Genomic DNA, 9,631 nt, shown 5'->3' with positions numbered 1-9,631 from the left:
TAATGAACTTAGGAGACTCAGAAAAGCAGGAAGAGGCGTTAGGGACAGTCGAGTCCAGGCTACAGCTGAGAGAGTGAGAACCTCAGGAGAGGGTCCTTGCCCCAGGGCCCCGACTCCCCAGCCAGGAGGGGAGAGCGGGGGAGACACCGGTTCTCGGCCTTCATACGTTCATTCCACAGCTGCCATTGAGTGTCTCCTCTGTGCCAGCCACCTTCTGGGCACCGGGACAGAGCCGGGGACCAGCGGAGGTCCATCCCTGTGGGCTTACCTGCTGGAGGACAGCGGTGAGCACGGTGAAGGAAGTCAAACTCGCGAGGTGAGAGAGAGGGTGCAGGTGGGGGCTTCATGCCAGGTGGTCAGTGAAGATCTCCTCGAGGAGGTGACTGCTGAGCTGAAACCTGTGGGGAGAGAATGAGGGGAGGTGACTCCGAGTTGAGAGGAGGGCAGACGGAAGGCCAGTGTGGCTGGAGGGGCGTGAGGGAGAGAAGCTGCTGCAAGGTGGGTGGGGTGGGCTGAGGTATGGGACTGTGTTGCATTCCATGCGCCACAGCCAGCTCATTCCCAACTCTGAGGCCCCTCTCCTCACGACAGGGTGGCTTGGATGCTCCCAGCCCAGGGGAGTTTCTCAAGAGAAAACGTGCTCTGTGCAGGCAGCAGTGGGAGGGGAGCCCCGGGAGGCGTGTGTACCAGGGGAGCCAACTTCGGGGGACATGGGGCCTGGGGGAGACCTGCCCACAGCACAGAGAGCCCAGCGGGGCTCTCAGGCTCCATCAAGACTCAGCAGGGCCAACCCAGGGCAAAGTGGGCAGATGAGGGACGTGGCCTTGAGGGCAAAGCCAGGGCCCGTGAGGGAAGCTGCAGGGGTGCAGAGGCTAGTGCACGTGAGACAGTTTTCTCAGAGCCATTCATACTGTGGGGAACAGTATGGCACTTCCTGAAAAATGTAAGCAGAGAATTACCATATGATCCAGCAAGCCCACCTCTGGCTATATACCCCAAAGAACTGAAAGTAAGGACTTGAAGAGATATGTGCACACTCACGTTCACATCAGTATTATTCACAATAGCCAAAAGGTGCAAACACCCAAATGTCCATCAACAGATACACAGATAAACAAAATGCAGTATATACACACAGTGGAATATTATTCAGCCACAAAAAAGAATGAAATGCTGGCACAGGTGACAACATGACGAACCTTGAAGACATCACGCTGAGTGAAATAAGCCAGGCGCAGGAGGACAAGCACTGTGTGATCCTCCTTATATGAGGTACCGAGAGTAGTCGAATTAATTGAGACAGAAAGTAGAATGGTGGCTGCCAGGGGCTGGGGGAGGAGAGAATGGGGAGTTAGTGTTAACGGGTTTAGAGAGTCAGCTTGGGAAGATAATATAAGTTCTGGAGATGGATAGTGGTGATAGTTATGCAACATTATGAACGTACTTAATGCCACTAAACTGTACACTTTAAAATGGTTGAAATGGTATATTTTATGTATATTTACCACATTAAACAACAAAAAAGCTCTTCACAGTGACTTGGGCTGGCTTGGGAAGCAGTTATCTGTCCACCAGTGGAGGTGTGCAAGAGAGGCTGGACACTTTCTGGATGCTGGGGAGGGAGTATAAAGCCAAGGGAACAGAGTGCAGGTCATCCTGGGATGTGGGTCAGGACATAACACACGAGGGCCGACATGTCTTGAGCCCTTACTGTGTGCGGGCCTGAGATTAGGCTTCATGTACATTATCCCTTTCTGTCCTGGGGCCATGAGGCAGGGTCAGGATTCCCCTCATTGGGCAGATGGGATGCAGCTCCAGAGAGTGTTGGTCATTGCTGCCCACCAAGACCCTCTTCCATGGAGGATCAGCTGCCTGGCCTCAGCTGCAGAGACGGGCCCCACCCAGGGTCACACTCCTCCCCAGGCAGCCTGCATCTATGTATGACTCACCTATGTGGGGCTGCTAAGGCCTGGCCGGCTCTGCTCCGTGTAACTCCAGACACCTTTGACATTCTACCTTCAGGGGTCTCCCCTCTTTATGGAGCCTGCCTAGTAGCTAGCATCTTCCCTCTGCCCTCCCCTGCTTCCTCCCTGCCCTTCCTCAGGTATTGATCCAAGAACCTCCTCCATAAACTTCCTGCTTGCTGAACTCGTCAGGGTCAGCTTCAGGAACCCCACCTGCAGTGTTTGCCAACGTCACTCAGCTGGGTAATGGGAGGGGAGGCTGGGGCCAGCGAAGGGCATCTGACATTGTCAGACAGAGGGAAGCTCTGCTAACCCTTAGGAGGATAGGTCAGAGCTTCTTGGGTGACTCTGGTCCTCAGCACCCTGCCAGCCCAAGGCCGAGTGCGCCTCACACTTGTATTACCCCTAGTGCCCCTCGTGTAATAGCAGAACCACACCACGAATGACACTGGTGCTAAATTCTAATAGCCAGCCTGGCAGGTTAATGGCCTCTTATACATTTAAATTGGCTGTGATCCCTTTGGGAACTGTAATTTTATTCACAGAGATTGTGCTACCTAATTTGAAATCAGCAAACTGTACTTAAGAGATATGGTGGCTCCTGTGGTTTCTTCTCTCCCTCCTCTTGTCCTGTCTGGTTTGGGGGCCCAGGCTGCCCAAGGGCATACAAGGTGGCACTGTCACCTCTGATCTTTTTGTCTCCACTGAGTAGAGAATGTGGGGGCTGAAGTCAGCTGAAACCGACAGGAAGTCAGACTGTGCTCTGACTTCCACTCTGTGACCTGGACAAACCACATAACGGCTCTGAGGCTCGGCTTCCTCACCTGTCAGTGACCAGGGCTATAGGAGAGCTGCATACCAGCAAATACATGGGCGCCCCCAGCACAGAGCCATGCTGCCTTCCCCAACCTGGCCACCCAGTGGCAGGACTGTCTGAGCTCTGAGGAAAGCCGGCCAAGGCTGGAAAAGCAGAGGGACAGCAGGGCCTGGTGTGGGGCCTGGCAAAGAGGCTGGTCCCTCTGGGGCGCACTGGAAGCCTGTGGCTCCCCCGCTCAGCCCTTAGTCTAAGGCTGTCCCAGTGCGTTTGCCCAAACATTCTGTGCAGGCGTCTCAGCCTCCTGCTGCCTCCACCCAGCAGGGCGGCAAGGCTGCCGTCCTCTCTGCTCTCAGGCCCCCAGCTCACGGGGGGCTATTATCATCCCCACCTCCAGGCCAAGTCCGTGGGAATGGGGCCAGGGACATGGCCCCTCCTCAGAAGCCCAGCAGCATGACACTTTCGTGCTTCCTCTCCATGCCTCTTCCCCCTCCAGCCTGGGGGAACTTTACCTAATCTTAGGAAGGGATGGAGGAGGGAAAGGCCGGCTTTTCTGGTCAGTGTCCCGTAGATCTACTGCTGATGGCATAAAGCTGGTGCCCAAAGGCCTCCTGAGTTTCAGGCTTTTTGGATGGGTGGTGAATTTCACAAAAACCAATGTTGGGTTTTTTTTTTCCCTTGGTTTCTTGTATCACCCTTTCCTGAAGCATCACATATTGGAAGTACTGGGCACAAATATTCACATCAGTTTTTTGTTTGGACCACCTTAATCCTCATTTCTTTCTATGTAAGTAACAATAGGAGGGTGGGCAGGAAGGTAGTTTTTCTTTTTTCCCCCAATAATGGGATCATATGTATTTTCATTTTCACTTAGCAATATATACTCTTTCCACATAAACAAATATTTATAAATATCTTTCCACATAAACAAATATTTACAGAATAAATAATTCACATCAGTTAATACATCAGAAACATTATCCACCCCTCTTTCCCCACCCCATGCAAACACTGATTTCCTTCTTCAAGGGCTGAGTGGGTTGTGTAAAAATAGTCAGCCCTGCATGTGCCGTCGTGGCTTCCTCATATTTCTCCCAACTTGTTCCCCCCGCCTCCCTGAAGCCCCCTGGGGAGGAGGTGGGGTTGGGGGGCCACAGGGCTCCACCGCCACCTGCACAGAGCTGGAGCTCAGCTGATCCGCCTCGGTTTGGGGGGGAAGTTTCTGGGCTGTGTGTTTTGCTGTTCTTGATAAATCTAATCAAGTTCAAGTTCAATAAGGAATGAACTTAAAGAAGAGTCTTTCTCGGTGTGCAATTATAACTGCATCTATCTTTAGACTCATAATGAAAATATAGCATTAGGAAGAAGGAAAAGACATTGGTGGGAGATGTTCCCAGGAGCTGAATTGGTGGGGAGGGGGTTTACCCAGATTCGCAATAGTAGAGAAGACTGTAAACGGAAGTAAAGAATTCTAGGCAGCAGCCCTGCCCCGAACGCCGCCACCGTCCGCGCCCGCGTCTCCCTCAGCCGCTCGCCCGCTGGGTGAGGCGGGGATTCCGGTGCTGGGAGCCCAGTTAGAAGAAGTGATACATTTCCTCACCGCCCTCCTGTTCTGTTTGTGAACAACATGCGTTTTACAAGAAGTTAAGTGAAACTAAGGATCCAGTTGGTGGCCACTGAACAGAGCGAAGCCGTGTGGATGAAAGGATCCTGGTGCTGCAGCCAGCAGTCAGTGCTGTGCCTCTGACGTGGGAGAGCCAATTTCAGGACACTGGTCCACAAGAGACCTCCCAGCTCCACGTAATATCAAACGGTGAAAATCTCCCAGAGATCTCCACCTCAACACCAACACCCAGCTTCACTCAACAACCAGCAAGCTACAGTGCTGGACACCCTATGCCAAACGACTAGCAAGACAGGAACACAACCCCACCCATTAGCAGAGAGGCTGCCTAAAATCATAATAAGTCCACAGACAACCCAAAACACACCACCAGACGTGGACCTGCCCACCAGAAAGACAAGATCCAGCCTCATCCACCAGAACACAGGAACTAGTCCCCTCCACCAGGAAGCCTACACAACCCACTGAACCAACTTTAGCCACTTGGGACAGACACCAAAAACAATGGGAACTACGAACCTGCAGCCTGCAAAAAGGAGACCCCAAACACAGTAAGATAAGCAAAATGAGAAGACAGAAAAACACACAGCAGATGAAGGAGCAAGATAAAAACCCACCAGACCTAACAAATGAAGAGGAAATAGGCAGTCTACCTGAAAAAGAATTCAGAATAATGATAGTAAAGATGATCCAAAATCTTGGAATTAGAATAGAGAAAATGCAAGAAACATTTAACAAGGACCTAGAAGAACTAAAGATGAAACAAACAACGATGAACAACACAATAAATGAAATTAAAAATACTCTAGAAGGGATCAATAGCAGACTAACTGAGGCAGAAGAATGGATAAGTGACCTGGAAGATAAAATAGTGGAAATAACTACTGCAGAGCAGAATAAAGAAAAAAGAATGAAAAGAACTGAGGACAGTCTCAGAGACCTCTGGGACAACATTAAATGCACCAACATTTGAATTATAGGGGTTCCAGAAGAAGAAGAGAAAAAGGAAGGGACTGAGAAAATATTTGAAGAGATTATAGTTGAAAACTTCCCTAATATGGGAAAGGAAATAGTTAATCAAGTCCAGGAAGCACAGAGAGTCCCATACAGGATAAATCCAAGGAGAAATACACCAAGACACATATTAATCAAACTGTCAAAAATTAAATACAAAGAAAACATATTAAAAGCAGCAAGGGAAAAACAACAAATAACACACAAGGGAATCCCCATAAGGTTAACAGCTGATCTTTCAGCAGAAACTCTGCAAGCCAGAAGGGGCTGGCAGGACATATTGAAAGTGATGAAGGAGAAAAACCTATAACCAAGATTACTCTACCCAGCAAGGATCTCATTCAGATTTGATGGAGAAATTAAAACCTTTACAGACAAGCAAAAACTGAGAGAGTTCAGCACCACCAAACCAGCTTTACAACAAATGCTAAAGGATCTTCTCTAGGCAAGAAACACAAGAGAAGGAAAAGACCTATAATAACAAACCCAAAACAATTAAGAAAATGGGAATAGGAACGTATATATCGATAATTACCTTAAATGTAAATGGATTAAATACTCCCACCAAAAGACACAGACTGGCTCAATGCATACAAAAACAAGACCCATATGTATGCTGTCTACCAGAGACCCACTTCAGACCTAGAGACACATACAGACTGAAAGTGAGGGGATGGAAAAAGATATTCCATGCAAATGGAAACCAAAAGAAAGCTGGAGTAGCAATTCTCATATCACACAAAATAGACTTTAAAATAAAGACTATTAGAAGAGACAAAGAAGGACACTACATAATGATCAAGGGATCGATCCAAGAAGAAGATATAACAATTGTAAATATTTATGCACCCAACATAGGAACCTCAATACATAAGGCAAATACTAACAGCCATAAAAGGGGAAATCGACAGTTAACACATTCATAGTAGGGGACTTTAACACCCCACTTTCACCAATGGACAGATCATCCAAAATGAAAATAAATAAGGACACACAAGCTTTAAATGACACATTAAACAAGATAGACTTAATTGATATTTATAGGACATTCCATCCAAAAACAACAGAATACACATTTTTCTCTAGTGCTCATGGAACATTCTCCAGGATAGATCATATCTTGGGTCACAAATCAAGCCTTGGTAAATTTAATAAAATTGAAATTGTATCAAGTATCTTTTCCGACCACAATGCTATGAGACTAGATATCAATTACAGGAAAAGATCTGTAAAAAATACAAACACATGGAGGCTAAACAATACACTACTTAATAACGAAGTGATCACTGAAGAAATCAAAGAGGAAATCAAAAAATACCTAGAAACAAATGACAATGGAGACACGACGACCCAAAACCTATGGGATGCAGCAAAAGCAGTTCTAAGAGGGAAGTTTATAGCAATACAATCCTACCTTAAGAAACAAGGAACATCTCAAATAAACAACCTAACCTTGCACCTCAAGCAATTAGAGAAAGAAGAACAAAAAAACACCAAAGCTAGCAGAAGGAAAGAAATCATAAAAATCAGATCAGAAATAAATGAAAAAGAAATGAAGGAAACAATAGCAAAGATCAATAAAACTAAAAGCTGGTTCTTTGAGAAGATAAACAAAATAGATAAACCATTAGCCAGACTCATCAAGAAAAAAAGGGAGAAGACTCAAACCAATACAATTAGAAATGAAAAAGGAGAATTAACAACTGACACTGCAGAAATAAAAAAGATCATGAGAGATTACTACAAGTAACTCTATGCCAATAAAATGGACAATCTGGAAGAAATGGACAAATTCTTAGAAATGCACAACCTGCCAAGACTGAATCAGGAAGAAATAGAAAATATGAACAGACCAATCACAAGCACTGAAATTGAAACTGTGATTAAAAATCTTCCAACAAACAAAAGCCCAGGACCAGATGGCTTCACAGGCGAATTCTATCAAACATTTAGAGAAGAGCTAACACCTATCCTTCTCAAACTCTTCCAAAATATAGCAGAGGGAGGAACACTCCCAAATTCCTTCTACGAGGCCACCATCACCTTGATACCAAAACCAGACAAGGATGTCACAAAGAAAGAACACTACAGGCCAATATCACTGATGAACATAGATGCAAAAATCCTCAACAAAATACTAGCAAACAGAATCAAACAGCACATTAAAAGGATCATACACCATGATCAAGTGGGGTTTATTCCAGGAATGCAAGGATTCTTCAATATTCGCAAATCAGTCAGTGTGATACACCATATTAACAAACTGAAGGAGAAAAACCATATGGTTATCTCAATAGATGCAGAGAAAGCTTTTGACAAAATTCAACACCCATTTATGATAAAAACCCTGCAGAAAGTAGGCATAGAGGGAACTTTCCTCAACATAATAAAAGCCATATATGACAAACCCACAGCCAACATCGTCCTCAATGGTGAAAAACTGAAAGCATTTCCACTAAGATCAGGAACAAGACAAGGTTGCCCACTCTCACCACTCTTATTCAACATAATTTTGGAAGTTTTAGCCACAGCAATCAGAGAAGAAAAGAAAATAAAAGGAATCCAAATCGGAAAAGAAGAAGTAAAGCTGTCACTGTTTGCAGATGACATGATACTATATATAGAGAATCCTAAAGATGCTACCAGGAAACTACTAGAGCTAATCAATGAATTTGGTAAAGTAGCAGGATACAAAATTAATGCACAGAAATCTCTGGCATTCCTCTACACTAATGATGAAAAATCTGAAAGTGAAATCAAGAAAACACTCCCATTTACCACTGCAACAAAAAGAATAAAATATCTAGGAATAAACCTACCTAAGGAGACAAAAGACATGTATGCAGAAAATTATAAGACACTGATGAAAGAAATTAAAGATGATACAAATAGATGGAGAGATATACCATATTCTTGAATTGGAAGAATCAAGATTGTGAAAATGACTCTACTACCCAAAGCAATCTACAGATTCAATGCAATCCCTGTCAAACTACCACTGGCATTTTTCACAGAACTAGAACAAAAAGTTTCACAATTTGTATGGAAACACAAAAGACTCCGAATAGCCAAAGCAATCTTGAGAACGAAAAACGGAGCTGAAGGAATCAGGCTCCCTGACTTCAGACTATACTACAAAGCTACAGTAATCAAGACAGTATGGTACTGGCACAAAAACAGAAAGATAGATCAATGGAACAGGATAGAAAGCCCAGAGATAAACCCATGCACATATGTCACCTTATCTTTGATAAAGGAGGCAGGAATGTACAGTGGAGAAAGGACAGCCTCTTCAATAAGTGGTGCTGGGAAAACTGGACAGGTACATGTAAAAGTATGAGATTAGATCACTCCCTAACACCATACACAAAAATAAGCTCAAAATGGATTAAAGACCTAAATGTAAGGCCAGAAACTATCAAACTCTTAGAGGAAAACATAGGCAGGACACTCTATGACATAAATCACAGCAAGGTCCTTTTTGACCCACCTCCTAGAGAAATGGAAATAAAAACAAAAATAAACAAATGGGACCTAATGAAACTTCAAAGCTTTTGCACAGCAAAGGAAACCATAAACAAGACCAAAAGACAACCCTCAGAATGGGAGAAAATATTTGCAAATGAAGCAACTGACAAAGGATTAATCTCCAAAATTTACAAGCAGCTCATGCAGCTCAATAACAAAAAACCAAACAACCCAATCCAAAAATGGGCCGAAGACCTAAATAGACATTTCTCCAAAGAAGATATACAGACTGCCAACAAACACATGAAAGATGCTCAACATCATTAATCCTTAGAGAAACGCAAATCAAAACTACAATGAGGGCTTCCCTGGTGGCGCAGTGGTTGAGAGTCCACCTGCCGATGCAGGGGACGTGGGTTCGTGCCCCGGTCCGGGAAGATCCCACATGCCGCGGAGAGGCTAGGCCCGTGAGCCATGGCCGCTGAGCCTGCGTGTCCGGAGCCTGTACTCCGCAACGGGAGAGGCCACAACAGTGAGAGGCCCACATAACGCAAAAAAAAAGCAAAAAACAAAAAAAAAACTACAATGAGATATCATCTCACACCAGTCAGAATGGCCATCATCAAAATATCTAGAAACAATAAATGCCGGAGAGGATGTGGAGAAAAGGGAACACTCTTGCACTGCTGGTGGGAATGTGAATTGGTACAGCCACTATGGAGAACAGTATGGAGGTTCCTTAAAAAA

Source organism: Monodon monoceros, unplaced genomic scaffold, assembly GCF_005190385.1.
Source record: "Monodon monoceros isolate NGI ecotype Baffin Bay Population unplaced genomic scaffold, NGI_Narwhal_1 Super_Scaffold_5, whole genome shotgun sequence".
NCBI lineage: Eukaryota > Metazoa > Chordata > Mammalia > Artiodactyla > Monodontidae > Monodon > Monodon monoceros.
Note: the sequence above shows the minus strand (reverse complement) of the source record.